General features: G+C 39.2%; 1 long non-coding RNA gene across 2 annotated transcripts; it reads left to right on the top strand.

Annotated features, from left to right (window-relative positions):
- The first annotated feature begins 475 nt into the window (after nt 1–475).
- On the top strand, nt 476–22,151 carry LOC145802077 (uncharacterized). 2 transcript variants are annotated; one of them, XR_014344345.1, is made up of 5 exons: nt 476–656; nt 6,445–6,549; nt 20,262–20,367; nt 20,769–20,877; nt 21,744–22,151. It is a non-coding gene; the product is annotated as an uncharacterized LOC145802077 (long non-coding RNA). The 2 variants fall into 2 exon arrangements; XR_014344344.1 differs by lacking the exon at nt 476–656 and having other exon boundaries at nt 6,059–6,549.
- Nucleotides 22,152–22,690: the final 539 nt, after the last annotated feature.

Below are 22,690 nucleotides of genomic sequence, written 5' to 3'. Positions count from 1 at the left end.
AATTAATTGCCAATGATATTTAAATTTAATTTTCTAACATATTCTGAGTTATAATTGATATTTGGCGATAGTTTTGGGATTAAAATGAACTTTTAGATAAAGTCTAGGTGTCAAGTCAACAAATTCATCCAACTTAGATGACAACTAACGAAAACGGTTAAATTGATCCAAAATCGCATAGTTTAGGTGGAAAATTGATATAATTAAAAGGAAATATGTTGAATTGATTTTTAAGTAATAGTTTGGGGTAAAATAAAATTTTCTCTTCCCCTAGAATGTCGACATTTTTTTTTACCTATAAAAAAGAAGGCTGCATGGGGACATTTAGAATGACAACGTTATGATTCCATAATGTTGACATTTCTCTTTTCGGTGAGATTTGATTGGACTCTAAAATCTCTAGACTTCCACTTTAAATACATGCTTCTCCTTCGTGTTGTTACATACCCTTCTTCCCTTCCCCTGCGCTCTACATTTTGGGAACAGTTCGTCAAAGGCTAATTTTTGCATCTCCCTCATTATGAGTGCACACACTTGAGGAAGATAGGTTGTGAATCCTAAAGGGGTAGACTATCGGTGCCTGCTACATCGAGTTATTATCTATGAGGGGCATGAAACTACTTTTAAGATGAGTATTTCATACAAGCTTATAACAGGTGACTTATTTCTGTCTTTATTGTTAATTTTGTATTCAATTTTATGTATATGTATATATATATATATATATTTCAAAAGATGTCACTAAGTACTAAATAGTATAAGTCTTAATCAAGTAACACATTTGTGAATTTTATAATTTAAATTAGTGTGATTCATCATGGTCTTTAATAATCTATTAGATTAACTTCTTGATCTTTATTTTCGAATGAAGTAGACCTAAGAAGGTTTTAAAATCCGGACCGGTGAACGAACCGGAAAAATGATCGGGTGGACGGGTCACCGGTTCAACCAGTGGGTTGAACCGGATCGAACTGTGACGTCATAAATAATTTTTAAAAAAATATAAATTAATAATTTAAATATTAAATTTTTGATTTTTTTTTAAAAAAAATTCTTAAATATTTTTAGTGATATTTTTCTATACTTTAAAAGAAAAAAAAAATCCTAAATATAAGCCATAACACTTCACATACTAACAACAAATTAAAGATGAAAATTTAGCCATCAAAAACAACAATCATAGTAATAAAAATTATGAAAGCATCCAACTAAAGCAATCCATAAAACATAAGTTACAAAAAAGACAAAACAAAGTTCAAAGTTTACAGACATCAACAAACTAAGTCCAAAGAAAAAAATTCAACACAACACAATATAACATCACAAACAATAGCCGAAATCTCCTAGGGACGATAATTTAGCCAATCATCATTATCATTTTCGTTCGCATTTGCACTAGAGCTCGGATTGTTTGATCTATTATCAATGTTCACGTTACCAAAAGATCCCAAGTCAATATCATCTCCAAGAAGTTCTACCTCCATATCATCCTCAACATCATCTACAATAGTTAAAATAAAATCATTAAGCTATCATTTTGATAATGATAGATAAAAAAAAAAAAAATTGTTGCATAATGATGAAACATTATTTTCTAACCATCTCATAGACCATGACATTGTTTCTTATATCGTGGAGGCTCATCTTCTTCATAAAGCATTTTTTCGAGCTCATCATAATCAATCAATGGAAGCTCCTCTTGTTCTAGTCTTTCTTCTTCAATAATCCAAAACTCGGTTTTGTCAATGCTTTCAATGTCAATGGGATCATAATTCCTTGTTTTGTAATACCTCCTATATTGATTCAATTGTAAGACTAAATAAACGAATAAAATAAAGAATCCATTAGTTACTATGTGAGAAAGATTAATTTACCTATTCTTTAATCGCAAGTTGTAATGAACATACACAAGATCATTAAGCCTATGATGTTCTAGTCTATTCCTCTTCTTTGTATGTATGCGTTCAAAGACACTCCAATTCCTTTCACACCCAGAAGAGCTGCTAGTTTGACTAAGAATTCGAATGGCCAACTTTTGCAAATTTGGAGCACTATGTCCAAACATCTTCCACCATTCATCTTATTATCAAGAAAGAAAGAAAAATATTATAAAAAATAAAAAGAAATAAGAAATAGATAAATGAGATAAAATATTCCAATCAAAATCAAATAATAATGATAATTACTATTAAAAAAAAAAGAGAGAGTGATTACCAGGTTGTGTTTTCTTAGATGTAGTAATGGCAAGCTCTCTTCCAAAACTATCTTGTCGATCTCGAAACAATCTAAGTTCATTCATGAGCTTCATTTTACTTGATGTGGCTTTAGTTTCAATCACATCAAGTACACTATTCATAACCTCTGACTTTTTGCAAAATGAAGCTTGATCATATTGAAAAGTTAGGTTCAACCAATAAGCTGCCGCATGTATATTCTTCCGCAATTGATTATCCCAACGAGTTTTAATGATTGTTGTGTAAGGCCTATACAACCTCTTATTTCTCTTGAAAATATCTTTAATACCTTTGATTGCCCTATACATGCCTTCATAAACATATCCCATGGACGGTTTCTCATCTCCATCAACAATACGCAAAAGACGCATAAGTGGCTCAACAATCTTAACAGTGATGAAGCAATCCTTCCAAAATAGTTTATCTAAAATGATATCAATGGCATCCTTTACTTTCTTCTCTTTGGCAAACCTTGAAATTGTAAACTCCTTACTTGTCACCAAAGCTTACAAATCATGCATATGCTCATGAATACTATGCAATGCAAGGAAAGTAGTGGCAAAGCGCGTTGCTCCTGGGCACACAATTTCAGTCCAACTCTTCTTCTTTCTCAACAGAGCTAACAACTATGAACGGTTATATATGTACCTTGTCACCGTTGATGCCTTAATAGCAAGCTCATGCACATGATTCATATTGGAAATTTTACTTAAGATTAAGTTCAAGCAATGAGCTGCACATGGAGACCAATTTATAGATTTGTAAGTTGCATTTACAAGTCCTCCAGTAGCTTTATAATTTGCTCCATTATCTGTCACCATATGAACAACATTCGACACTCCCACCCACTCAATAACCTCTAGAAACAATTTAGAAAGAAGAGTAGCATCTTTGACAGCATCAGAGGCATCAATTGATTTCACAAAAGCAATTCCCATAGGGCTATACACAAGAAAATTTATTAGATTTCTTTGTCTACCATCAGTCCAACCATCACCCATAATAGTACATCCACACGTAGCCCATGAACTCTTCAAAGTGTCAATATACAATTGAAGCTCTTTTTTTGAGTCACTCAATAAAGGAACTCGAAGTTGATGGTAAGTAGGGACCTTATATCCTGGACCAATGGCAATTGCGGCATCAAACATGGGCTAACAATAAATGGAGTTCACAGCATTGATTAGAATACAAGTATCATAAAAGAATTTGCCAACAATCATATGTGCTCTGTGTATGGCTTCTTTAGTTTGGAGGGCACTTTTGATAGTTGGTTGAGAACCCGGAGTGGTCCTTGGTGCAAAATAATCACCGATTTTTGTTGGTTCATGTTTCTTCCCCTTCCCTTTATATGTCATTGGTGCTCTACTCTTATTCCCACTTCCAGCTCCTTCATTGATTGAAATGCCCTTATTGTTTTGAGAAATTGTTTCCACAACCTCATCATCATCATCAACATTAACGTAAACATCATCACTCTCAAATTGAAAACCACCTGGACCATAAGGATTTAATTCATCATAATTTTCTACACTTTGCTTCTTCTTTTCATAAAATGCTTTCAAAGCCTCATGGATTTGATACTGAATATCTGGGGGAACTTTTTTACATGGCCCAACCTCACCCGACTTCTTTGCAAGATGTTGCTTCGTTCTATTAATCCCTCCACCTTTAATAGTTTTCCCACAATACATACATGAGTAAGTTTTCTTCCCATTAACATCTCGTCCCTCAATAACATGTGCCCATGCAATATCAGATTTTCCCCTTGTGGCTTGGGTGGAATTAGCTGTTGAATTTTGGCTAGATGACATCTCTCACAACTACCAGGTAGAATAAGAACAAATGAAAAAAAATTAACTTAAATAATTTTTTTAATGGGATCATAATCACATGTAGGATCCACATGAAGCTTTTGATTTTTCAATTCGACTATTACAAGAGTGATTATTTAAAAATGAACAAATCAAAACACAACAACAACTAATTATAAATACATGGTAAATATTACAAATATTAATAATTAAAATTATAAATTTCATCATAAATTTGTAATATATTTTTATTGACACCTCTGAATAGTAATTTTCCCTTAAAAAATTTCAAAACACTAATTCAATATGTTCATTTAATCCTTCCGTACCAATACAAGCTAGCTACAATCAAAAAATAAATAATATTGATCTAAATCATCTTAAGAGACAATTATATATATATATATATATATATATAATTCATCAACAGTGTGCATAATTCCTAAACAAAGCATTCTTCAAGTGTTTTATTATTATTATTTTTTTTTTTATCAAAAGTTGATTTCTAAACCTAAACAAAGCCTTCTTCTTTTCCTCTCTAAAAAAAAAAAAACAGAGCCTTCTTCAAGTGTAGACCCAAGTGTTTTATTATTATTATTATTTTTTTTTTATCAAAAGTTGATTTGTAAAAACAGAGCCTTCTTCTTCAATTTGAGATACCTGTGTGTTGATTCAAGTGAAGAAAAAAAATAGAGCCTTCGGAGATTCAAGTGTTGATTTTGGTTCTGTCAAGCGCAGACCCGAAATTTCTAAAAAACAAAGAAAGAGATCAAAGATCCATCAAAATAATACCTGGGGAGGCTGGAGGCTGAGATTGGCTGTCGGAAAAAAATAAAAGTAGATCTGAAAATTTTCCTTCAATTTGAAATACCTGTGTGAAGAAGTGAAGAAAAAAATAGAGATCAAAGATCCATCAATTTGATTCATTAATGGCGGAAAAAAATAGAGAGACAGATCGGAAATGAATGAAGAGGAAGAGATACCTGTGTGAAGAAGTGAAGCCCTAGCCGCCGCTCTCTCTGAAATGAATGAAGATCAACAAACAAAAATAAAATAAGATCTGAATATTTTTTTTTAATATATACAAGAAAATCGTCCCGGTTCGGTCAACCCGTGACCGGGTCAACCGGTTCACTGGTTTAACCGGGGGTTTTACCGATTTTCAATAAATACCCCGGTTTTTGCACTTGACCGGTTTAAGAGGGCTAACCGGACCGGAACCCCATCCGGTCACCGGTTCAATCGGTTGAACCGGCCGATCCGGTCCGGGTTTCAAAACCTTAAGAAGCATGGATGTGGGCTCGGACACGAGACTTGGTGATTTCAAAAAAATAAGGACATGGACACAGTGGAAACATGATAATAAAATATATATATATATATTTTTATTTGCTATATAGATATATATTACATCCACAAACAATAAAAATTAATATTAATTTGATATTAAACAAAAAAATACTTTTAAATTAATACTTATATTTTATTTCTTTTTTTTATGAATGATCTATTAAGTATTTAAATCTAAGCAAAAATGAATAAACATTGGACATCCAATATCCATCAAAAACACTAAAGAAATAGGAAAAAAAAAAAAAAACTACTTGGCATATCCCCAAAGTATAATCGACGTCTCCCCGAAGTGTCTTTTAAAAAAAATTAATTAAATAAACATGCACACCATGTAGCGTGTCCCTTACGTGTCTCTATCTTGCAAGTGGCTTGTCATATACATGTTCTTGAAGTGTCTCTGTTTCTCTATTGGGTCCCTGTGCCCAACACAACTACAACACTTATTTTGAAGTGCTAGTGCTTCATAGAAGTATTATTTTTACAAGAATGTTATATGCACCTGCCTTTTTTTTCCCCCTCCATTTCATGTTGTAACTTAGTTAGATTCATATTTGAAAAAAATATATATAAAGAAAAATCGAGGAGAGTGATGTCTTACAACATTAGTACTGAAATAAAACGGTGATAAAATTTGGTGTATATGACACTCTTGTTGTGTTTTAATAAGGGCGGCACGAAGAATCATAGTGTGAATTACAATTCTTCATAAGAACCACCAACCCGCTTAAATTACCCAAACTGGCCTGACTCGTGCCATCACTATCGATTTCAAATAGGTGTATGGCCAGCTACTGTTTCATTGTGAGTACCTTTGTGGATTCGTGATAGGGAGCGGGAAACTTGACTAGTAAAATATTCTTAATTTTTAACTTTATTCTCCAAGTGTTGAATGTTGGCTATTGGATTAACCTTATCTCTTTGACAGCTAACTGATGATACGGTGTCTCTCGTCCCTCTCTTTTTTGGAACTAAAAAATTAATGCTCTTTGATTTTAGTATCTCTTTCTCTTCTCTCTCATCGTTAATCTTTTCTTTCATGACAGTGGTAGACAATGGTGGCTATGAACAATGGCACCAGCGTTTGAGTGATGGTGGTTATCAATGATGGTGTTGATAAGTGATGGCGGTGGAGCAATGTACATGGTATGGTGAGTCTCCCTTCTTTTTTCCCTCATTTTTTTTTTCCATTTTCTTTCTCTTAGGCTGTGTTTGGTTCAAGAATTTTGAGAGGGACTTGGAAAGGGAAAGGAAAAAGATATTCTAGAAAGGGAAAGAGAAAATGTAGGTGAAATGTGAATAAAACGTACCTACATTTCACCTAATTTCACACACTTTTTCCTTTTCGCTTTCCAAATTCCCCCCAAATACATAAACCAAACATAGCCTTAGTAGATCTGTTTATATATATGCGCCTAGTATGAGTCTTTTTGGGCAATCATCAAAGTCTTGTCCCTCAAAAGTGAGTTATCTAACCAACATACATTTTCAATCTTAAGCAAGAATAGGGGTTAAGGAGGAGAATGATGAATACGTGAAGTGGAGAGGAAGAAGGGCAAAGATGTAGTAATCAAGGAAATTAGTACAGAAATGTCAAGTTGTTCAACTTCTAACTCCAATTATTTGGGAATCTTTTATTCATATTTTCCTTTTTTTATCGATTATTTTTTTATTTCTCCCCAAGAGACAGACGAAGAAACTAAAGTTAATGTTGATTGTGAAAAGGTGAAAATGGTAGTCGGTACTTCTAGTAAGATAAGTAGCCTAAATAATATTAAAACTTATGGTGCCAAACACTACAAGAAAATCCAGCTTTGGCGACTAAATGAATAATTCAACAAGTAATATTAGTTATCACCCTTAGTAAAAATGAAGACAAGGATGAGGATGGGCGGATCAGACCATGTTTGATTGGAGGTTTGGGAGAAGGGATTGGATTATTAATCCATGGGGCTCATTTATACAGGCTGGCCATGAGATTTAGGGGGTCCAAGGCGAATTTCGAAAATGGGGCCATTTTACATTGAAAAAAAATAAATAAAAATTTATGGATAAAATGATAAGTTACAACTTTTTTATTTGTTTGTACCCACAAAAAAATTTACTTGCACATATAATCATTAAAATTATAAACAAAAATTTACTTTCATATATTAAGATAGGAAGCAATTATTACAAATACTTAAAATAAAAATAAAAAATCTAGTCTTGTTGATTTTTTTTTGGTCCTATGTTCAATTGAGCTTATAGTATTTGGGTCTCTTTTTTTTATATCTAAAATATAAAATTATATTTGGGGCCCCTATTTTCAGCTCAGATTTGGGGGCCCAAGGCGCATGCCTCTCTTACCTGCCCTCAGGGCCGGCCCTGCATTTATAGCATGTTTGTTTGTAGAGAAGTGGTATGGGACTACTAATTCCTTGGTGGGATTAGCATTACCATGGGAGGGGTGGGATTAGCATTCCAATCCCATGGATTGATGATAAAAAGACCATTTTACCTCTCATTCTATAAAGTCAACAAAAATATCTTCTATGTGATAAGGGCTTTTATGTAATTTATAGATTTAATCCTAACAAACTAATATCACCACACTAGTACACAAACAAAAAACAATTTATCTTACATCTCCAACTTAATACCACCAACTAATAATCTCCTCATTCAATCATATTGTACTCATAATCTCATTCAATCTAATCTGCCAAACAAACGTATGTAGAGAAGAAAACATAAGGAAGTTTTAGTAGAAAATTTATAAACTAAGCTTGCATGACAGAAAACTAATACAAATCGTTCTATCAAGCCCACAAAAAAAGTATCGCCTTGGCAAGAATATAAAGCACGTAAGTGCAAGTTAATTGCCTAAATTATTTGTATTGGTTTTTGCTATCTAAAAAAAAAAAAAAAAAAATTAGTATGTCTTTTACCTAGCGTGTAGAGTTTTGAAATAGAGCATTTTTATATTTCTATCCTCTTTGCCTTTGAAAGGTATTTATTTATTTTTTAGCTTAGGTTTTGGTGAGAGATTCTTTCCTTATGACAGTGTTTTGTATTCCAATTGTGTATTAAGCCTTGTTACAGTATATATACATACATATATATATATATATATATAAATATATAATATTATGGCAAGTAGTTTTAGTTTACCAAAACACAAGGATTGTGCTCCCAATGGGAATGCCTAGTAAAATGGGTTGAAAATAATTGTTAGTTTTATTTGAAAGGAAGAGAGAGAAGTTAATATTTTAGTTTAATGTGGATGACCAAATAGACTAACAAGTTACATTTCAAATTCATTACTAGTTTTAATTTTTTCATATCATGGACTTAGAAATTGAGAATTACTTGTATTTTACAATGTGTTGATTATGTCAATAAGGCATAAAAGTTTGCCAAATCTCTAGCTCAATTTCATATATCTAATCTAAATGATATCAACTTGTATCAGCGAAAGTATATACTGATTTTTAATTGATACCATGCCTTGATAAAAGGCCTTCCTTGAGTATTGTGATAAAAGATCAAACAAGATAATCTCTTTACATGATATGTAAATTTGCACAAACACCAAACACAAACAAAAAATAAAATAAAATAAAATGATATTAATATAATTGATATATTATTTAAAGTAAAAGTAATTTATATATATTTATATTTAAAAGCCTATTTTTGTTAAACTTGGTTTTACTCGAGCTTAGCTATATCACTAAACGATTCCTAAAATTTGGTCCAAGCTCATCATTTAGAAAACAAGTTGAGCTTGAGTTGTTTATGAATAACTCAATTTGTTTGCAGTTCTACCTACTCCACCTTACAGGACCACCACCGTTCTCCACTTTTAATTTTCACTACTAAACAACTTGCCATCTATCCAAATTTACTTCCCCCCATCCTCATCCTTACAACCATCATTCCCACCCTACCCCACATCACTACTATCCCCTACTCACACCTTCATAGATAAACAACCTTTAATGCCTCCATCTTTACTTTTCCCCATCTACCATTCTCATCATCAATGCTCCCCACCCCACCATCCATTATTGCCCAATTCCCTTATAGTGACTGAGAGGGAGATTTATGATCTAGTTTCGGCCAAACAAGATTGGGCCGAGGTATTTGGCTTCAAGATTGTGCCGTGGTTTTGCTCCGTAATGGCAAAGGGCCTGCGGAGCCGAGCTACTTGGGCTCTTTGGTATGAAGGCCGGTCAAGTGAGAGCTCGGCTGAAACGTCCGCGGCCTGGAAGGGCTTCATGGTTCGTGCGTTGCTCGGTCGGAAGGCGCGCACCCATAGCTCGGCGTGAAGATTCGTGCCTGAAGCTCGGCAGGAAGGCCTTTGGTTGACCGGAATGACCAATCCCGTGCTCGGTGTCGCCGGAATGCGGTCGAGCACGGCTGAAACGAAGCTCGGTTATTGGAAGCACTTGGTCTTGAAGTGCAGTATGGCTGTTGGCAGCCGAGAAGCTGCAGCCCGGCTGCCGAGCTCCCAGTAGAGTGGGCTGGCAGTTGGGTTAGGTGGTGTTCAGCAAGGTTTATGCTGACAGATGGGATAGCAGAGCCACGTGCCAGGAGATGACTGGGAGTGGATATGGGGCGCAGAGGGTATATAAGCATGTCTGCGCCCCCCATACGCAGACAGACGAACACTTTGTAAGGAATTCTTACACTCAAACACTCCTCTCTCTCTCTCGGTCCTAAGGTGTGTGCTAACTTGATCGTCGGAGGGGTTTTCCAGCCACACACCGCTGGGTAGCTCACCGCTGTTGTGTTCGCAGGTGATCGGACAGAAACGGAGCTTGGAAGGAAGGAATACGGGCTTGCCTGAATATTTGCTCCCCATACAATTGGCGCCATCTGTGGGAAACTTGACAGACAAAACCTTGTCTTCCAAGCTCGTCTGATTGCCGTCTATGGCGAACAACGATGAGTTTCCGTTGTCTGCCATAGACGGAGCCACCCCGGAGTATACCCGAAGGAGAGAGGGACCTCTCGCCATCCATCCAATGGCGGACTTGGAGACGCCCACCGGAGGACAGTCAGGAGACGCGCAGGATAATCGCGGAAGAAGTTATGGTCATTCACGAAGTCCGAATGGTCATTGGCGGCGGAGAGAATCACATGCCCGACGTTTGGAATACAAGTTGAGGGACCAAGACGCTGTCATCCGACAAATGGCAGCGGAGATGGAGGAGCTCAAACGGCATGTCAAAGGGAAAGGTGTAGCTGGAGTGGGTGACCACAGTGAGCGCACCCCATCCCGCCGTTCAGGCAGACAGAGTTAGCGACGCACTCCATCCATTTCTATCACCAGAAGTTACCAGGTTGGTGATTCTGACCTGCATGCAGAGAAGTCTAGCGCGCAAGACAGCACTTACCGGCCCTCGCGTCCGGTGACAACATCGAGGTACTCTTACTCCGCTCATTCGGAGGATTTTCGGGCGGTCTTGAAGGAGCGGGCTCGCCAGCGCGAAGCCCAGAGGATACCGGCGTTCCAGCAGTTATCCTACGGGGTTCATGCCAGCGAGGAGGTCGAAATGCCTCCACCCCACCAGGCAGCACCACTCCTAGTGGATTCAAATTTGGCCAGGTTAAGTGCCACCCTTTTTTCCCTGGAAATAGAGACAACACCGCTTCCGGCAGGCTTCCACCAGCCTAAGTTCACACTCTACGATGGAAAAACCGATCCTTACATGCATGTGAGCCACTTCCGACAGGTTATGGCCGGACATAGGCGAAATGACGGACTTATGTGCCTGATCTTCCCGTCAAGTTTAGGTGAGCTGGGCTTGAAGTGGTTCGAGAGGTTGCCGGAAGGGAGCATACAACAGTGGCATCAGTTGGCCAAAGCCTTTGTGACGCGCTTCAAAACCAACACAAAAACACCAAAGGAAGTCGATCATTTACTTAGTGTCAGGATGGAACCGAGCGACACTCTCAAGGCGTACAACTCCAGGTACTGGGATACCTTCAATGAGATCCTAGACTGCCCAGTCAAACTGGCAATCACCCAATATAAGCGCGGTCTCCCACTCGGACATAGGCTGAGGGATTCGCTTACAATGAGCCAGCAGACATCCATGTGGCACCTAATGCAGCGCATCAATGAGCACATCCGAGTAGAGGACGATACAGCGACGTCCACCGCAGAGACAACCTCGATAACCACGGGCAAGTGGGCGACTGGGTTTTAAGGAAGGTCATGGGCAACGCACTAGTGCCGGGTGAAGGCAAGCTAGGGGCAAACTAGAAAGAGCCTTACAAGATAACCGGGCAAGGGGGCATACCGCTTAGAAGATTTGGATGGCATAGGCGTACCCCGGCCATGGAATGCGGCCTTATGTAATTTTTTGAGGGACTTGTTTCCCCTATACTTCTGAATGCAAATACTCTTTTTGTCAATGTAATAGAAGTGAATTACTTTTGCTGAAGAGCTTTGTTGTGTCCGAAATAATAGTGGATGAGGGGCCTACTCTTCTGTTCCAGCCGAGATGATTTACTCCGGCTGGCGAGTTGATTTGTTCAACTCCGAGGTTCCAGCTGAGATGATTTACTCCGGCTGAAGAGTTGATGATTTGCTCAACTGCAAGGTTCCAGCCGAGATGATTTACTCCGGCTGAAGAGTTGATGATTTGTTCAACTCCGAGGTTCCAGCCAAGATGATTTACTCCGGCTGGCGAGTTGATGATTTGTTCAACTCCGAGGTTCCAGCCGAGATGTTTTACTCCGGCTGGCGAGTTGATGATTTGTTCAACTGGGAGGTTCCAGCCGAGATGTTTTACTCTGGCTGACGGGTTGATGGTTTGCTTAACTCCGAGGGTCCAGTCGAGATGATTTACTCCGGCTGAAGAGTTGATGATTTGCTCAACTGCGAGGTTCCAGCCGAGATGTTTTACTCTGGCTGGCGAGTTGATGATTTGTTTAACTCCGAAGTTTTAGCTGAGCTAATGTTGCTCGCCAAGAAAGAAGGAAGTCGCGAAGCGGACCTTGCTCCCCTTCTTTGGAGTTCCTTGGCCGAGCTGATCTTGTCCGCCAAGAAGGAAGTGGCAAAGCGGACCTTGCTCCCATTCTTTGGAGTTCCTTGGCCGAGCTGATCTTGTCCGCCAAGAAGGAAGTCGCGGAGCGGACCTAGCTCGCCTTCTTTGGAGTTCCTTGGCCGAGTTGATCTTGTCCGCCAAGAAGAAAGTCGCGGAGCAGACCTTGCTCACCTTCTTTGGAGTTCCTTGGCCGAGCTGATCTTGTCTGCCAAGAAGGAAGTCGCGGAGCGGACCTTGCTCCCCTTCTTTGGAGTTCCTTGGCCGAGCTGATCTTGTCCGCCAAGAAGGAAGTCGCGGAGCGGACCTAGCTCGCCTTCTTTGGAGTTCCTTGGCCGAGCTGATCTTGTCTGCCAAGAAGGAAGTGGCGGAGCGGACCTAGCTCGCCTTCTTTGGAGTTCCTTGGCCGAGCTGATCTTGTCTGCCAAGAAGGAAGTGGCGGAGCGGACCTTGCTCCCCTTCTTTGGAGTTCCTTGGTCGAGCTGATCTTGTCCGCCAAGAAAGAAGTCGCGGAGCGGACCTAGCTCGCCTTCTTTGGAGTTCCTTTGCCGAGCTGATCTTGTCCGCCAAGAAGGAAGTCGCGGAGAGGACCTAGCTCCCCTTCTTTGGAGTTCCTTGGCCGAGCTGATCTTGTCCGCCAAGAAGGAAGTGGCGGAGCGGACCTTGCTCCCTTTCTTTGGAGTTCCTTGGCCGAGCTGATCTTGTCCGCCAAGAAGGAAGTCGTGGAGTGGACCTAGCTCGCCTTCTTTGGAGTTCCTTGGCCGAGCTGATCTTGTCCGCCAAGAAGGAAGTCGCGGAGCGGACCTAGCTCGCCTTCTTTGGAGTTCCTTGGCCGAGCTGATCTTGTTCGCCAAGAAGGAAGTCGCGGAGCGGACCTAGCTCGCCTTCTTTGGAGTTCCTTGGCCGAGCTGATCTTGTCTGCCAAGAAGGAAGTCGCGGAGCGGACCTAGCTCGCCTTCTTTGGAGTTCCTTGGCCGAGCTGATCTTGTTCGCCAAGAAGGAAGTCGCGGAGCGGACCTAGCTCGCCTTCTTTGGAGTTCCTTGGCCGAGCTGATCTTGTCTGCCAAGAAGGAAGTCGCGGAGCGGACCTAGCTCGCCTTCTTTGGAGTTCCTTGGCCGAGCTGATCTTGTCCGCCAAGAAGGAAGTCGCGGAGCGGACCATGCTCCCCTTCTTTGGAGTTCCTTGGCCGAGCTGATCTTGTCCGCCAAGAAGGAAGTCGCGGAGCGGACCTAGCTCGCCTTCTTTGGAGTTCCTTGGCCGAGCTGATCTTGTCCGCCAAGAAGGAAGTCGCGGAGCGGACCTTGCTCCCCTTCTTTGGAGTTCCTTGGCCGAGCTGATCTTGTCCGCCAAGAAGGAAGTCGCGGAGCGGACCTAGCTCACCTTCTTTGGAGTTCCTTGGCCGAGCTGATCTTGTCCGCCAAGAAGGAAGTCGCGGAGCGGACCTTGCTCCCCTTCTTTGGAGTTCCTTGGCCGAGCTGATCTTGTCCGCCAAGAAGGAAGTTGCGGAGCGGACCTAGCTTGCCTTCTTTGGAGTTCCTTGGCCCAGCTGATCTTGTCCGCCAAGAAGGAAGTCGCGGAGCGGACCTAGCTCCCCTTCTTTGGAGTTCCTTGGCCGAGCTGATCTTGTCCGCCAAGAAGGAAGTGGCGGAGCGGACCTTGCTCCCCTTCTTTGGAGTTCCTTGGTCGAGCTGATCTTGTCCGCCAAGAAAGAAGTCGCGGAGCGGACCTAGCTCGCCTTCTTTGGAGTTCCTTGGCCGAGCTGATCTTGTCCGCCAAGAAGGAAGTCGCGGAGCGGACCTAGCTCCCCTTCTTTGGAGTTCCTTGGCCGAGCTGATCTTGTCCGCCAAGAAGGAAGTGGCGGAGCGGACCTTGCTCCCTTTCTTTGGAGTTCCTTGGCCGAGCTGATCTTGTCCGCCAAGAAGGAAGTCGCGGAGTGGACCTAGCTCGCCTTCTTTGGAGTTCCTTGGCCGAGCTGATCTTGTCCGCCAAGAAGGAAGTCGCGGAGCGGACCTAGCTCGCCTTCTTTGGAGTTCCTTGGCCGAGCTGATCTTGTTCGCCAAGAAGGAAGTCGCGGAGCGGACCTAGCTCGCCTTCTTTGGAGTTCCTTGGCCGAGCTGATCTTGTCTGCCAAGAAGGAAGTCGCGGAGCGGACCTAGCTCCCCTTCTTTGGAGTTCCTTGGCCGAGCTGATCTTGTCCGCCAAGAAGGAAGTCGCGGGGCGGACCTAGCTCGCCTTCTTTGGAGTTCCTTGGCCGAGCTGATCTTTTCCGCCAAGAAGGAAGTCGCGGAGGGGACCTAGCTCGCCTTCTTTGGAGTTCCTTGGCCGAGCTGATCTTGTCCGCCAAGAATGAAGTCGCGGAGCGGACCTTGCTCCCCTTCTTTGGAGTTCCTTGGCCGAGCTGATCTTGTCCGCCAAGAAGGAAGTGGCGGAGCGGACCTTGCTCCCCTTCTTTGGAGTTCCTTGGCCGAGCTGATCTTGTCCACCAAGAAGGAAGTCGCGGAGCGGACCTAGCTCGCTTTCTTTGGAGTTCCTTGGCCGAGCTGATCTTGTCCGCCAAGAAGGAAGTCGCGAAACGGACCTTGCTCCCCTTCTTTGGAGTTCCTTGGCCAAGCTGATCTTGTCCGCCAAGAAGGAAGTAGTGGAGCGGACCTTGCTCGCCTTCTTTGGAGTTTCATGGCCGAGCTGATCTTGCTCGCCAAGAGGGAAGTCGCCGAGCGGACCTTGTAATGTAATCCCAGTCACGCTAGCGCGGGCGGAATTAAGGGGCAATTGAGAGGGAGATTTATGATCTAGTTTCGGCCAAACAAGATTGGGCCGAGGTATTTGGCTTCAAGATTGTGCCGTGGTTTTGCTCAGTAATGGCAAAGGGCCTACGGAGCCGAGCTACTTGGGCTCTTTGGTATGAAGGCCGGTCAAGTGAGAGCTTGGCTGAAACGTCCGCGGCCTAGAAGGGCTTTATGGTTCGTGCGTTGCTCGGTCGGAAGGCGCGCACCCATAGCTCGGCGTGAAGATTCGTGCCTGAAGCTCGGCAGGAAGGCCTTTGGTTGACCGGAATGACCAATCCCGTGCTCGGTGTCTCCGGAATGCGGCCGAGCACGGCTGAAACGAAGCTCGGTTATTGGAAGCACTTGGTTTTGAAGTGCAGTATGGCTGTTGGCAGCCGTGAAGCTGCAGCCCGGCTGCCGAGCTCCCAGTAGAGTGGGCTGGAAGTTGGGTTAGGTGGTGTTCAGCAAGGTTTATGCTGACAGATGGGATAGTGGAGCCACGTGTCAGGAGATGACTGGGAGTGGATATGGGGCGCAGAGGTTATATAAGCATGTCTGCGCCCCCCATACGCAGACAGACGAACACTTTGTAAGGAATTCTTACACTCAAACACTCCTCTCTCTCTCTCGGTCCTAAGGTGTGTGCTAACTTGATTGTCGGAGGGGTTTTCCGGCTACACACCGCCGGGTAGCTCACCGCTGTTGTACTCGCAGGTGATCGGACAGAAACGGAGCTTGGAAGGAAGGAATACGGGCTTGCCTGAATATTTGCTCCCCGTACAGTGACCCAAATACTCATATTTATGTAATTATGTTATTTTTAGAGTTTACTTTTGTTATACTTTATGCATGTGTAAGTTGGCATAAGCAGAGTTCTTAGAGTATGTACGTATATTCAAACCTGAGTCACTGTGATTGAGTTATAATTATCGCTTGAGCAGTAATCAATGGTGAGTTACTTAAATCTAGAATTTATTACTAGATCTACTCTCTGCTCGAGTGGTTTATGTGACTTTAGTGCACGGAAAGTTTGATTTTATCAAACTTTGTGAAGCTTGAGATTACTTTTTGTTTTGCCTAAAGTTAGATATTTTGTTTTCACTTCACTCCATTTTTTCTTTCCCTTTATATATTTTTACTCGCACACTTTGCCATATTACTCCACTTTCAGAGAACTTGGAGTTGGAATCTTACAACGCCAAAGAAGAAGAAGTTGGAGTACTTAACAAGGGGTGATGCTATGGTACATTTGGATGTACCATACATTAGTTATGAGATTATGTGGTTTGATATCATAACTAATATCATATAAATCATAACTATTCTCATATTAACTCATAACTTAGTTATATTTAGTTATTTATATATACCATATTATCTTATAACTATCATATAACTAAATTATTTTAATAATCTAATTTTGAATTGGCAACCGGTGTAACCGGTTGCCAAAATCAGAAGTCCAACGGTCCCAAGTCAGTTGCCTCCCTCTCTTGCTCTGGTTCGTGCTCTTGCTCTTCTCTTCTCCTCCCTCCTCTCTTCCACCATAGCCGAAGCTGCAGAGATTGTCGAAGTCCAACGGTCAAGCGTCAGGGCCACCGTTCTTCACCTTTCTCTTCTCTTCCACCATAGCCTCTCTTACTTGCTCTTCACCTTTCTCTTCTCTTCCACCATTAGCGAGAGAAGAACGATTGGCCTCCCTCTCTCTATTGCTCTTCTCTTTTCTTTTCTCTTCCACCATAGCCGAAGCTTCTGCCATGGCCAAAGACCACCAGCCCTGTCGGCGATCCATGCCACCGTTGTCGACATCTTCTTCACAAGCCATCACTTTGTTCACGTCTCCACCATGGGTTTGTCAGCAAATATTTTCCCTTCTAGTCGAATTGAATATTTACGAGAGCTCTCTTCTGTAGGTCAGGTATGTTCCTATTTACAGCCACCCAAGATAGCTGTGCCATTGGGGCTTTGATTTCAAAAACCTAACCCTAACCCTTATTGAATATCTAATATTAAGGTTTGTTCTCAGTCAAAATTAACATCTGTAACCACCCAAGATAGGGCTTTGATTTCAAAACCCTAACCCTAAAAAATGAATAGCTGATGACATTAAGTTTTGTTCACATTCAAAATTAACATCGGTTCTCAATCATATTGGCATTTGTTTAATTGCTTTCTCTTTGCTATAGCATTATACGTCTACATGCTGATTAAACACACAGGTGACCCAGCTCAAGCTTTTTTGAGAAAATCTAAAAGTGCACCTAAGTAGAAAAATCTAAACAAGTTTTTTTTTAAATGTAAATTTTTATATAAAATAAATTTTCTCTGTTTTTAAGCTACAAAATTACTTTTAAGTTTTAGTTTTTTTTTATTTATTTTTTATTTTTAAAGTTTGGCAGATCCAAATTTTTATTAGACACAAGTAAAATAAAAAATCTAGACATATAAAACAAACACTAATTTTAACATAATAATGTGTAAAAGAAAATTTATAATAAAATAATATAATCTAATTGGTGTTTTTACTTATCTTAAGATGATCTGTGGATCGAGCTTGAATGGTGTTGTTTGATAGAATAAGTTATATGGGTCTTGTTTTGATCATATGATTTTTTTATGAAAACCAATAGATATGTAAGAAATTGTAGACCTTGTTTGAGTTTTTGATTAATATGTTAGAATCAAAAGAGCCTTCTTAGATTGTTTAGTACTTCCTGATATGAAATTTTGGATTTGAAAGCTATGTGCAAGATTAGTGTGATATGGAAAACCCAACTCATCTTAACACTCTCGTTCAAATTAGAGTTTTATCAAAATTTTCCAAAAAATATAAATAATTTTTTTTTGATGAATTCTTTTCTTTCAACTTAGGCTAGTTGAAGACAGGTGCAACCAATTTTCTTGATGAATTCTTCAAAAATTATTATCTAGAAAATCATTTCGTTGTGTGTATGTGTATTGTGGTTTTATTGAACCCTTTGATAATGATAATCTTGAACGTTGTTTACAGATTCAATGATAATACTTCTTGTTTACCCATTTTTTGGTTTACTGGAAACTTACTTTCCTATGAGAAATGTTACTTTATCATATTTGTATATTTAAGATATACATATATATATATATATATATATATGCGCCCGCGCACACACAGGGGTGACCATTGGTTCAATGGTAAAAATCTTAGCCTAATAACCTTGAAGTTATGAGTTTAAGTCTCGAGGCAGCCACTCTGTGTACTATGTCAAAGGTTAGGTGTGTACCCAATCTTTTCCCTCCCCAACACATATTAATGTGTACTATTTGGGCGTTGTTTATATATACACACACACATAGAGATAGCATATCATATGCATATAGGTATGCATATATGCATACATATAATCTACCCTTATACCCATTAGTTTTCTTGATTGTTTGTATCGATCTTTAGACCTTGAAATCATATATTTAATAAATTAGTAATTATATCTCTTGTATTAATTTTTTTTTTTACCAATTTTAGATTTACGGTGAATCTGTGGCATCTAATTAGGTAGCATAATGGGGAAATGAGGAGTGGTACCTGGAGGACCCAAAACTAATTGCCCTTAGTAAATTGTTTTGTGTTACCTACTCTTCAGGGAATCATTATTTGACCTTCTCTCTTGACTTCTAAGTTAAAGTTGCTTTTAAATAGCAACTTTTATGGTAGTATGCCATTTGTTATTCCTTTTGTTTTCAACTGTTGTTATTGAAATGTTAGTGCCTATGACTCATCAATTATGCCAATAGGCCATTGACAGAACTTACCCATGCTTTGGAAGTTTGGCAGTGATTGCAATTGCAAATTAAAACCTTTCAATGGGTATGGCAAGCAAAAAAAATTAATTATGGTTTTGGAAAATATGTCTGCATCACTTGCATGTTCTATTCATTTGTGCTATTGCAGATTTTGTGCTTTTTTCTTACAGAAAACATGTTGTTATTGTTTGATTATTGAAAGAACAAGGTAAAAATTGACTTATAACATAGTCCAATTATTTGAAGATGGTATAGAGCATCTTGGATGTGGACTAATGGGAATTTGTGCTCCAATTGAACATTCTAGTGTAAGTTGTAGAAATGTTTTATTTTAATTTTTAGTCAAAGCCTTTTGGATTCCATTTTAAAATCGTATTTTGTATGCATTGAACGTTGAAAGCATATGGCCTGAAGTTAACAACCACAAACCTCTAGTGGCCCCTTAGGAGACTCAAACTTGAGACCTTGGATCTTATTCTTATGTCTTTACCACTTGGCCCCTTGGGGTTAAATCTTGATGAGACTAACATTATTGAATGTGAAAAATTGATGCATTTTATGTCTGGTTTGTGCCTTTAGAAGCTTTTAAGAGCATACCATGCGATTATGCAATGAAGTCAAAACTCCCTTATTATGTGAATTGGATATTGTTGCTTCATATTGGGTATAGTATCGGTGGCTGATGCTCTATGTTACATAAAAACACCATTTTAGCATTAGAAACAAAAACAAAAGAGCATTAAGTAATATCACATTTAGCTGTGTCCCTCATTTCTTAAATTTGGAAATAGATAAATCCGATTTTAGGCACATACACACCTCTGACATCCATACCCAAGTTATTGGAACATGGCATGCAGAAAATATGAAAGCTGAACTATAATTTGGAATGAACTCAAAATAAAATCTGTAATTTAAGTAGCTGTATTTATCATAATCAATTCAAGGAAATGGATCCATGTAGCTTACACTAAAGTAATTGGGATTTGGGATAATGCCTTGTCGAGTTGAGTTGAGTTGAGCTATGACACGATGGTCATTGTCATATTGTTCAAATTTTTTATTGATTGAATTTTATTGCAACCTTGCTGAAACAATTTTAGTGCAACATGCACATCTAGTATCAAACACAGAGTACTAGCAAGATTGATGAGCATTGGCCATTCCATACTGTTATGGTGAAATCGTATGGTCGTGCAGTCATCTTCTGGCTATTAAAAAGTTTCCTCTTAATATAACTTCTGTTACTGATTTCATGGATGGAAAAACTGCAGCTTGTTTGGTATTATTGGTGTTACTGATAAGTGCTTGGAGGCCCTGTCAAGGTTCTTCTCAAACACACTTACAACCCTCGATGTGAATGGATGCATTGGCATCAAGGTATATCATATCACGTTTTTTCTTATATGCATGTACCAAGAGCATTTTTCTTTCAATCATCAACCATCTTCTTAGTTTGTAATATTTTGTTGAACAAATCAGTCAACCTAACTACTTTTACACCACTCAAATTCTTCTAAGTCACCATAGGAATTCCATTAGATTTGTTGTTTTTTATAGCTTTTCCTATTTTGGTTGTCAATTTGATTTGCTTGGGGTTTGCCACTTTTGACATTGGAGCAAGAGTTTAACTACGGCTTTGTGGGCTTTGTATTTTGCCCTTATTTATTTTTTTATTTTTTATTATTTATTTTTTTTCGTGTAACACACTAGTAGATTCTCCTGTTGTTTCTTTCTTTTTTTTCTTTCCTTTTTTTGATGTGTATATATTTCCCTCACAGAGACGAAGTCGTGAAGAACTGCTTCAATTGTTCCCACATCTGAGATGCTTCAAAGTGCACAGCTAAAGTTATATGCTTTATGAAGTCATAATCATTTCCTGCCATCGACGTGAGTTTCTCTCCTCAAATATATATATTTTCAAAATCATTAAACAAAACCACCGCTAAACTGCGAATAAAGAATTTATTAATGATCGTAACATCATTTATGTATGTGCTATAAACCCAAATCAATGTGGCTACTTGACAGACACAGAGTAGTTCATGTTTAAGAAAAACAATGTTACACTGACTAATCTTCTGAAGATTCCCAATCACAATGTTATACTGACTAATCTTCTGAAGATTCCCAATCACTTCATTGGATTTATCTTTCTAGCTTGTTGAACAATTTCTCATTAACTTCATGGTTCATCAGCTCCTAGGAATCTTAAATGGCTGGTTTGGTCATTCACAGGCATTTAGAACACATTATGATGAACTCATTCCTCTGAAGTCCTTTTATGTTAATATATATATATATATATATATTTTATTTTATGAAAGAGATATATCCATAGATTCACTAGCATCCCAGTCGGGGGCTTGTTCTTCAAGAATTTGTTGGGCAGGCATGTCCATTTCACAATCTGGTTAAGTGTGGTAACTTAATGGTCTCATTTAGTTTGGAACATCTAATCTATCATGGATAGATGCTAACTCTGGTTCACCAGGTTTCCAAGAGTTCATGGGACACAAAAGGGCCATTGAAATTCTGTGAAGTATATCGGATTGGACACATAACAGCCATTGGATGTGTTGTCTATTTCACGATATCTTGCATTTATAGCTTTCTGATCTTGGAACCTGTATTTTTGTTTTTATTTTATTTTTTATTTTGCAGGTACTTTTATTTATTTATTTTATTTGTTCTGGCCATAATATTTAAAATTTTCCAATCTTCTCCTTGGTTGATGAGTGGTGGATATTTTGCAGGTTCATGATGCTGTCTTGGAGAAATGTTACCGATATGCAGTTAATTCATTAGGGACAAAAAATACTCAAGATGTTCAATAAACAGATGAGATTGATACACAAGATATTTGATAAACAGATGAGATTGATACATGACATGTGATTTGATAGATGTAACCTTACTAAATGAGCCGTCCTGTTTTGGGTTGTTAATTATGAGAAGCGTATATTTTTTAATTATATGCAAGTAAAAATTATAATCAAGGAAGCAAGGGAAATTAAAATATGCTCCTGTGACTATTGTGATGTTACCACTCTACAGTTATTTTTTAAGGTTACCACAAAGGTGGTTGAAGATGTTATTTTTAGTTGACAACAGAGTGATGGTTAATATTGTTGTTTCTATATTTGATTCTGAGATTTTCCTATGGAACTGTGGGTTAAGTTAGTTTTTTCTGAATTGCAAAGAGCTAAGAAGGCTTTGGGTGACACTATTGCCAGGGTAATGGCAACTGTTACAAGGTTAATGCACAACAATGGGAACTATTGCAATAGATTTGAAATGTTCCATTTAGGTTTCCCCGAGCAACATATTTTTTGCATGCTCTTCACATCTTATCATATGAAATAAATGATTCAAATAATTGACATGAGTATAAATTAATCTCATAATACATTAACTTCATACATGAAGTTAAGACTTTCAGCTTAAGCAAATCCGAAATCTGCCAAATATGCCATACACATTGCAAACATCAAAACAGATTGAAATCAATATAATACCAAGCAGTCGAATTTTCTGTGGAAAACCTTCTAACACATTTACTTGTATTCAGTTGTGGAAAATTGAGTATATTTTACCAGTCAAATCCACACCGCAATGTAGACCACCCCTAGGGAACTCCTGTTGTTCAAAATGACCATTTAAACAAAAAAGAAAAGAAAAAATGTATGCCTGTATTCTTCTC

This window comes from Camellia sinensis, chromosome 11, assembly GCF_055761805.1.
Source record: "Camellia sinensis isolate YWXY chromosome 11, ASM5576180v1, whole genome shotgun sequence".
NCBI classification, from domain to species: Eukaryota; Viridiplantae; Streptophyta; class Magnoliopsida; order Ericales; family Theaceae; genus Camellia; species Camellia sinensis.
This window is presented reverse-complemented; position numbering and strand designations above follow the sequence as displayed.